Consider the following 9,646-nt stretch of genomic DNA (forward strand, 5'->3'; position numbering starts at 1 on the left):
GAAGTTTTCATTTTATTTTATTTTATTTGTTAAGATTTTATTTATTTATTTGATAGAGAGAGACACAGCAAGAGAGGGAACATAGGCGGGGGAGTGGGAGAGGGAGAAGCAGGCTTTCCTCCGAGGGAGGAACCCGGTATGGGGTTTGATCCCAGGATCCTGGGGTCATGACTTGAGCTGAAGGCAGACGCTTAACAACTGAGCCACCCAGGAGCCCAGAAGTTTTCATTTTAATATTCAAAATGTTTAAAACTGATGGCTACCAGAGGGAAGGGCGAGGGGTGAAGTAGGTGATAGGGATTAAGGAGTGTACTTGTCATGATGAGTACTGGGTGTTGTATGGAACTGTTGAATTACTGTATGTACAACTCAAATCATTATTACACTATATGTTAACTGACTGAAATTTAATAGAAATATTTAAAATATTCTTTCAAAAGTCTTTCCCTACATGTTTTATGCTTATTGTGTCTCATCTAAGAAGTCTTTTCCTACCCTGGACATAAATATATTCTTCTATATTAACTTCTAAATTTTCTTTTTTTTTTTTTAATTTTATTTATTCATTTAAAAGAGAGAAAAAGCACGAGTAGGGGCGACAGGGAGGGAGAAGCAGGCTCCCAACTGAGCAGGGAGTCAGATAGAGGGCTCAATCCTAGGACCTGGAGATCATGACCTGAGCCAAAGGCAGACACTTAACCATCTGAGCCACCCAGGTGCCCCTAACTTCTAAATTTCCTAAAGATTTTCACTTCACAATTAAATCTTCAATCCTTCTATAATTTACCTGCTTATGGTATGAAGTGAGGATCTGATCTTTTTCCTGCATACATAACAAATTATTCCAGCACCATTCGTGGAAGAGCTTAATGATCTATAACAGTAAATCTTGTCACATCCGGTTTTCAGCTTCCTCCCCTCCATAGGTCATTACTTTACTTAATTTCCTATGTATCTTTCCAGAATCTCTCTCTCTTTTTAAAAGATTTTATTTATTTATTTATTTATTTATTTATTTATTTATTTATTTATCACAGAGAGAGAGCACAACCAGGGGAGTGGCAGGCAGAGTGAGAGGAAGAAGCAGGCTCCCCGCCAAAGAGGGAGCCGGATGTGGGACTCGATCCCAGGATCCTGGGATCATGACCTGAGTGGAAGGCAGCCGCTGAACCTACTGAGCCACTCAGGCGTCCCTCTTTCCAGAATCTCTTTATGCATATACAAACAAATATAAATATGGATCTTCTTTTTCACTTTTTTTCCCTCAAAACTGTGTCCTCCACCTTTTTTTATATACAATATCTTTTAAGGCTCTTTGCACATCAACACATAGATAACGTCCTGATTAATTTCACATGTCATCTTATTTTATGTATGTATCTACGTATGTATGTTTAGCCAACCTGCCACTGATAGACCTCGGGTTGTTTTCTACCTTTTCCTTTAGCAAATAATCCTGCAATAATGAACCTTGTGTAAACATCTTTTTTCCCATGGGTAAGAATATCTGTAGCATAAATTTCTAGAAGTAGAAATGCTGGGTCAAAGGCTATAGGTGCTTGTATGTATTTTGTATGTATGTACAGGCTATAGGTGACTGTATGTATTTTGGTTGACGTTACCAAACCTTGCCGTAGGCATTGTATTGGTTTACACTCCCACCAGTGTGTATCACAATGCCATTTCCACACAGTTTTCCCACAGAACACGTTATCAGACTCTGGGTATTCGGCAGTCTGACAGATGTTCACATTCCTTGCTCTTTCTTCTGTTGGGTTACTAGATTTTGTCCTCTCGATTTCTAGGAGCTCTTTATATACTAGAAAGACCAGTCCATTACCTATAATATAGGTTGCAAATGTTATTCCCCAGCTGTCCATCTTTTCACTTTGTATACTTTTTTTTTTTTGCTTTTGGTTTTATTTTCATGCAAACTTTGCCTTTACGTAATCGATTTAAGAAATTTTTCTTTTATACCTTCTGGATTTTAAGTCATAGGCTGTAAGGGCTTTTTCACATTAAGATTTCAAAGGATTCCCTCCTGTTTTCTTCTAGAACTTTCATGGTTTTATTTTTCACATTTAAATATTATATCTCTGAGGGCACCCTGTGGTCAAGGGTTGCAGTCTTGGTTTCAGCTCAAGTCATGATCTCAGGGTTGTGAGATTGAACCCAGATCAGGCTCCATACTGGGTGTGGAGCCTGCTTAAGATTGTCTGGCTCAGGGTCACCTGGATGGCTCGGTTGGTTAAGTGTCTGCCTTCGGCTCAGGTCATTGGGATCAAGTCTTATATCTGGTTCCCTGCTCAGCTGGGAGTCTGCTTCTCCCTCTGCTCCTCCCTCTGCCCTCCCCCTGCTCATGCTCCCTCTCCCTCCCCATAAATAAATAAATAAATAAATAAATAAATAAATAAATAAAGTCTTTAAAATAGATCATCTTTTTAGCTCAGGTCATGATCTCAGGGTCCTGGGATTGAGTCCTGCATTGGGCGGTGGTGCACACTTCTCCCTCTCCTGCCTGCTGTTCCCCCTGCTTGTGTTCTTTCTCTCTGTCAAATAAATAAATAAAATCTTTAAAAAACTTTTTTTCTTCATATAGATCTTAGACATTTTTTATTTAGTTTATTCCTAGGTATTTTAATTTTGTTTTTGTTGTTGCTATTGTAAATGAGGCTTTTCTTCTGTTTGTCTGACTGTGGTATATATATATATATATATACATATATGTGTATATATATATGTGGTATATATATGTGGCATATATATATATATATATATATATATATATATATATATGAAGCTACTAAGCCTTTACCTAACTTATTTTACTTGGTGGTTTCTTATTCAATTATCCTGAGTTTCCCAAGTTTATAATCATAACATCCACAAACAGTAATAGTTTTACTTTTTTCCTTTCTAGTTTCTACCTCTCTAATTTACTTCTCTTGTCTAACTACATTAGCTAAATTCTTGGGCACCCTGTTACATAACGGTAGTGATAAGGCACATCCTTATATTGTTCCTGACTTTAATGGAAATGTTTCTAAGTTCCGCCATGAAGCAAGATGTTGGATTTTGAGCTGAGATCAATCCATTTTGCCATGTTAAAGAAATAACCTATTTATATCTATTTGATTCAGTATTTTTATTGAACATAGTTTTTTAATTTGGTTAAACATATTTTCAGCACCTATGAAGATAATTATATAAATTTCTCCTCATATTAATATAATGAAATATATTAAAATATTACCAATATTGAAATTTCTGGAATAAACTGTACCCCAAATTTCATTTCCTCCTGCTTTCTGGCCACATCCTCCTTTTTCTCCTCCATCTCCTTCGTAAGTTCTTATATTTCTGATTTGAGTCTTCTTTTAGAGAAGCAATTTCTTATATTTTTAAAAAATTCATAGCCAAATATTTGGCGACTATTTCCAACATTATTTTTTGTTGTTTCTTCTCTGGTTAGTTTTGCTGCTGTTTCTCACCTTTTATAATTTCAGTATCTCGGTTTGGGTGTCATGGCTTTTTTGTGACTCAGTATGGAATGAGTTGAGGTTCCCTGGCCCAACTATTTGCAGTAATTATTTTCAGAGAGTCTTTTTTTGCTAGCATTTGCTGAGGTGAGATGTCTCTGAACCATTGCATTATTTTCCACATACCTTTGTTGCACGCCATGAAAACTTGCAACCTTTCCAATTTTTTCTTTCATTGTTACACATTTAGTACTTATAAAGGCTAAACTTCCTGGATTAGCTACATTAACATGAATGAGGCTATTTTTTTCGCATTAATAAGATGCCCAAATAATTATTTTCTGGTTTTTAATTACTTGATGATGGGTGGGGAATGGTAGACGAGTCTTGTTTCCTTTGACAAAGTAGAAATAATTTTTTGCTTTAATTATAAAGTATTTTAATTTTTTAATGCAGATAATATGGAAACATGGCTCTGCAATTCTACCATGAATAATTTATTACCATTCACATTTTGTTGTTTTAGGCTTTCAAGCTTTTTTCTAAGTATACTCTGAAAGTATACATGCTCACATGCATTTTTTTTAAATGAAATAATAGCATGGATTCTACTTTGTAGCCTGCTTATCATGGCCCTCTTTCTGCTAATCAATATAAACTATAGTTTTTCAGTGAATACAGCATCATTTATATCACCAATCTGCTGATAATTACTTAGGTGATCTCCTATTTCCACTACTATAAATAATATTTCCATGAATATCTTTTGCTCTTGTCTAGTTGTTTTCTTTTGTTTTTATTGAAGTATATTTGACATAAAATAGCCTATTAGTTTCAGGTGTACATCATTATGATTTGGTATTTTTATCCACTGCAAAATGACCCCCACAATAAATCTACTCACCATCTATCAGCATACCAAGTTATTACAATAGTATTGACTATATTCCTTATGTGTACACTGTACCCCCATGACTTATGTTGTTATAACTGGAAGTTTATACCTCTTAATCCCCTCCATCTATTTTGTCCACCTCTAACTCTCTTCCCTCTGGTAACCAATAGTTCATTTCCTGAATCTATGAATCTGTTTGGGGTTTTTGTTTGCTTATTCATTTGTTTTATTTTTTAGATTCCACATGGAAGTGAAATCATATGGTATTAGTCTTTCTCTGTCTGACCTATTTCACTTAGCTTCATACCCTCTAGGCCCATCCTTGTTGTGGCAAATGGCAAGATTTTATTCTTTTTGATGGCTGTGTAATATTCCATTGTAATGTTTCACATGTCTTCTTTATCACTTCATCTATTGAGGGCACTTCGGTTGTTTCCATATCTTGGCTCTTATAAATAATGCTGCAATGAACATAGGGGTGTATGCATCTCTTCGAACTGGTGTTTTTTTTTTTTTTTCCTTTGTATAAATACCCAGAAGTAGAATTGCAGAATCTTAGGTATTTCTCTTTTTAACTTTTTGAGGAACCTCCATACTGTTTTCCATGGCAGCTGTACCAAATTACATGCCCACCAAGAGTGCATGGGGGTTTCCTTTTCTCTACATCCCCACCAAAACTTGTTATTTTTTTTGTCTTTTTGATAATAACCAATCTCGTTATTTTCCTAGAATACATTAATTATTAAGCAGAAAACCACTAGGTCAAAAGGTATAGCTATTCTATTTTTTTAAAGATTTTATTTATTTATTTGACAGAGATCACAAGTAGGCAGAGAGACTGGCAGAGAGAGAGGAGGAAGCAGGCTCCCTGCTGAGCAGAGAGCCTGATGTGGGGCTCAATCCCAGGACCCTGGGATCATGACCTGAGCCAAAGGCAGAGGCTTAAACCACTGAAGCACCCAGCACCCCATGGTATAGCTATTTTAAAAGCAAATCACTGTTTATTAAATGTAGCTTCAATTAAGCCTGAATATAACCTAACATTCATATATTGATTTTCACTACTACAGTAAATAGTTATAAAATGTTCCTACTCTAAAATAATTTATAAGCAAATCTCAAATAAATGAGAATGCCTAATTCACAGAAAGTTTTTGTCCTCCCCTCCGAGGACAAAAGTTTCTCGTCCCCCCAAAACAAAAAATTCTGTTTTATGTTATAGTCCATCTAATACTTCTGTCTTCCTAGAAAAAGAAATGATGTATTAGAATTAATTTCTTTACCATGTCTTTCAACAGGATAAAAAAGTCTAAGAGTGACCATAAAAAGGCTTATTATATTTTATTTTAAAGATTTTATTTATTTATTTGATAGAGAGAGAGACAATGAGAGAGGAAACACAGGCAGGGGGAGAGGCAGAGGCAGAAGCAGGCTTCCCACTGAGCAGGGAGCCCCAGGACCCGGGATGACAACCTGAGCTGACAGCAGACACTTAACAACTGAGCCACCCAGGTGCCCCAAGATGTTTTTTTTTTAAGTCAGGTTCATGAAGGTATAATCTGTGTACAGAAAATACTCTATTGGATGTAAAGATTTATGAGTTTTGATATATGCATTCAGTCATATAACTGCAATTGAGATATAGAACGGTTCCATCAGCCCAACAAATTTGCTCAGGCTTTCCTATTGGCAATCCCTCCCCAGTTCCAGGCCCTGGAAACAACTGAGATGATTTCTAGTCAAACAGTTTTGCTTTTCCAGAATTCCAATTAAACAGATTCATATAGACTTTTGAAACTGGCTTCTTTTACTCTACAGATGGAGATATAAGAGTTGATGTTGCAGTCCAGAATCTTCGGGGCAGGCTGGTAGGCAGGAGACTCGGGGCAGGTTTCCATGTTTCAGTCTTGAAGCAGAGTTACTTCAAGAAACTCAGCCTTTGGGGCGCCTGGGTGGCTCAGTGGGTTAAGCCTCTGCCTTCGGCTCGGGTCGTGATCTCAGGGTCCTGGGCTCTCTGCTCAGCGGGGAGCCTGCTTCCCTTCCCCTCTCTCTGTCTGCCTCTCTGCCTACTTGTGATCTCTGTCTGTCAAATAGATAAATAAAAATTAAAAAAAAAAAAAGAAAGAAAGAAACTCAGCCTTTGCTCTTAAGAATTTCAGCTGATCAGGGATGTCTGGGTGGCTCAGTCCATTAGGCACCTGCCTTTGCCTCAGGTCATGATCCCAGGGTCCGAGGATCGAGTCCCACATTGGGCTCCTTGCTCAGAGGGAGCCTGCTTCTCCCTCTGCCTACTCTGCCTGCTGCTGCCCCTGCTTGTGCCCTCTCTCTCTCTCTATCTCTCTGACAAATAAATAAATAAAAATATAAAAAACAAAATCATTAATGTAAAAAAAAAAAGAACTTCAACTGATCAGACAAGGCTACCACATTAAAGAAGGTATATGCATTACTCTAAATCTGCTGATTATAAGTGTTAATCACATTTTAAAAATATATTTGCAACAATATCTAGATTCGTGCTTGACCAAACAACTGGGCATCAGAACCTTGCCAAGCTGACACATGAAATTAAACCATCACATACATATGTGTACATTTACCTAACTATCCCCTCTGCTTTCTAAATTGGCTGTATCACCAGCAATGTATGAGTGTTCATGTGAGTGATTTTTTAAAAACCTTCATTTGTTCAATATTTATTACATACATACTATTTGCCATAAGCCCTGGAGATGTAAAGAAAGTGAATCAATGTTAACCTCAAACATCCGTAAACATCCAAATGAGTATTTTCTACTTCCAAGTATCAAGCATTGGAGGAAGTCCATATATTCTAACACAGGTTTAAAAGGTTGAGTTTGCTGTTCAGTGTTACACAGCTCATAAGCCTAGCTTACTAGTCAGTTGATCATAGCCTTCAAAATTTGGCTGGCGTTTACAAATTTAACCATATCTGTCTTGCTTCCAGACGTTTTGGCAGCTACTCCCGGTTGGTGCAGTCCTGCACCTAAAGGAAGACTGTGGCCACAAAGAAGATGAAGAAGGCACTGGAGTCAATCAACTCTAGGCTCCAACTTGTTATGGAAAGTGGAAATTACCTGCTAAGGTACAAACTACTCTGAAAATGATCAGACATAGCAGAACAAAACTGGTCCTCCTTGCCAACAACTGCCCAGTCTTGAGGAAATCTGGAATAGAAGATGGCGCCATATTGGCCAAAACTGGCATCCATCACTACAGTCACAATAATATTGAATTAAGCACAGCCTGTGGGAAATACCACAGAATACGTTCGCCGGCCACCATTGATCCAGGGGTTCTGGTATCATTAGAAGCATGCTGGAACAGATGGGTGAAAGGTAAATCATGCAAAATGTTACCTTAATAAAACTGGCCAGAGCTTGTATAAAAAGAAAAAGAAAAATGTAACCATCTTATACATGCCCTCAGCAGAGACCAATATCTTAATTAGAAGGATAAGACCAGAAAACCTAAAAGGGGTAGACCATCCTGACCATTGTTTTTACCTTTCTCCATAGGAGGAGATGTCAGCTATTAATGAAGAATGAGGGGGTTATGCATGTCAGTTATGCCTCATCAGGGAAGAGAGGAAAGAACAACTTCTTTTAGAGGATGGTGCTTAGCTCAGTGCCCAGCCAGTCATCTCATTTCCATGGTAATGCTGTCTCTCCTTCCCACTCCAGCTAGCTCTGCCTACCTCACCTGACGGACAGGCCCAGCAGCATCTGCATCAGAAATCAAATAACACTTTCCAATAAAAACCTCAATGACAACCTCATACAAAAGGACTAGAACCACAAGGATCATGGGCAGTGGCTTTGAGAGAAATGAGCAGAATGAGCCCAATGTTTATGACTTTCACTTTTAGCATCATTTCACCCTTTAGCAACATGGGAAATCGATGACTCAGAAATCAGGAAGCTCATAGATGAGCAGGGCTTAGCACCCAATGGGTAGAAGTACCAAGGAAGTAACAGAGCTGGAGCTTTCCACAGCAAACTCGCCAGGTTTTCAGGACTGCTCCCAGCAGGCCCTCCCCAGGGCCTAGCCTCACAGTGCCTCAGTGCTTGTCTGAGAACTCTCTCCCTCTCTCCTGGGATTCTACCTATTTCTCTTCTCTCACCTTCCATTCTAAGACCACCTGCTGGGGGACGCTCTCCCTGCCTATCTGCCCCCTGGGTGCTGCTCCTCACCCACCCCATTGCTGGGGGTGGGCACTTCGGGGTCTTTCCCTATTATCTGTTTTCATGTTCTATCATTTCCTCTTGTTATCATCCTATTCCCTGTTCCCACAATTCCTTTAGGCTTTCTTCCTCTTGCTTTCCCTTTGCTGCTCTTCTCCCCAGCTTAAGCCTTAAGTGCCTTCACAAAGACAGACATGCTCCTTTTTCCAAGGGAAAGGCTCTGGGCTATGGTGGATGGCCAGCCACCAAAGTCCATGCCCTATAACATAGGCCCTAATATAAAATACTGGTGAATAGATATCCACAGTGGAAAGACGTCCCTTTGGGGCACCTGGGTGGCTAGGTCGGTTAAGCATCTGCCTTTGGCTCCGGGTGGATCGGGGAGTCCTAGGATCAAGTCTCTTGTCAGGCTCCCTGCTCCCTCTCCCTCTGCCTGTCTGCACAACGCCCCCCTCCCACTTGAGCTCACTCTCTCAAAAATAAATAAATAAAATCTTTTTTAAAAAATCACACATACACACACACACACAAAAGATGTACCTTCTTCAAAGACATAAGCCATCCTACATTGTGGCTACACATAAATACACATTTACTTCAATATTCTTGTTGGGTAGTCCTTCACATGCCCATTTCCCCTTCTTTTTTTTTTTAAGATTTTATTTATTTGACACACAGAGAGAGATCACAACTAGGCAGAGCAGTAGGCAGAGAGAGAGGGGGAAGCAGGCCCCCAGCTGAGCAGAGAGCCTGATGCGGGGCTCGATCCCAGGACCCTGGGATCATGACCTGAGCTGAAGGCAGAGGCTTTAACCCACTGAGCCACCCAGGTGCCCCCCATTTCCCCTTCTTCTTCACCAACCACACCCAAGTTTAGTAAGTGCAGCAGTGAGTCAAGCTATAGAAAATGACATTTCTTCACCAAGGATGACCAATGAGAGGTGAGTGGTTGTGAGTTGGGGCTTCAGGGAAAGCCCATTAAAGAGGGCTGGTCAGCTGACACCTGACATGCCCTTTTGCCTTTTCCCCTTTGCTATGGGTCGCACTGTGCTCCCCATACCTCCTGC

At 39.3% G+C, this 9,646-nt stretch overlaps 1 pseudogene; it reads left to right on the top strand.

Moving 5' to 3' along the window:
* Window positions 1–7,385: 7,385 nt before the first annotated feature.
* Window positions 7,386–8,058, top strand: LOC125082968 (60S ribosomal protein L30-like; annotated as a pseudogene).
* The last annotated feature ends 1,588 nt before the right edge of the window (window positions 8,059–9,646 follow it).

The sequence above is a fragment of the Lutra lutra genome, chromosome 13 (genome assembly GCF_902655055.1).
Source record: "Lutra lutra chromosome 13, mLutLut1.2, whole genome shotgun sequence".
In the NCBI taxonomy this organism is placed as follows: domain Eukaryota; kingdom Metazoa; phylum Chordata; class Mammalia; order Carnivora; family Mustelidae; genus Lutra; species Lutra lutra.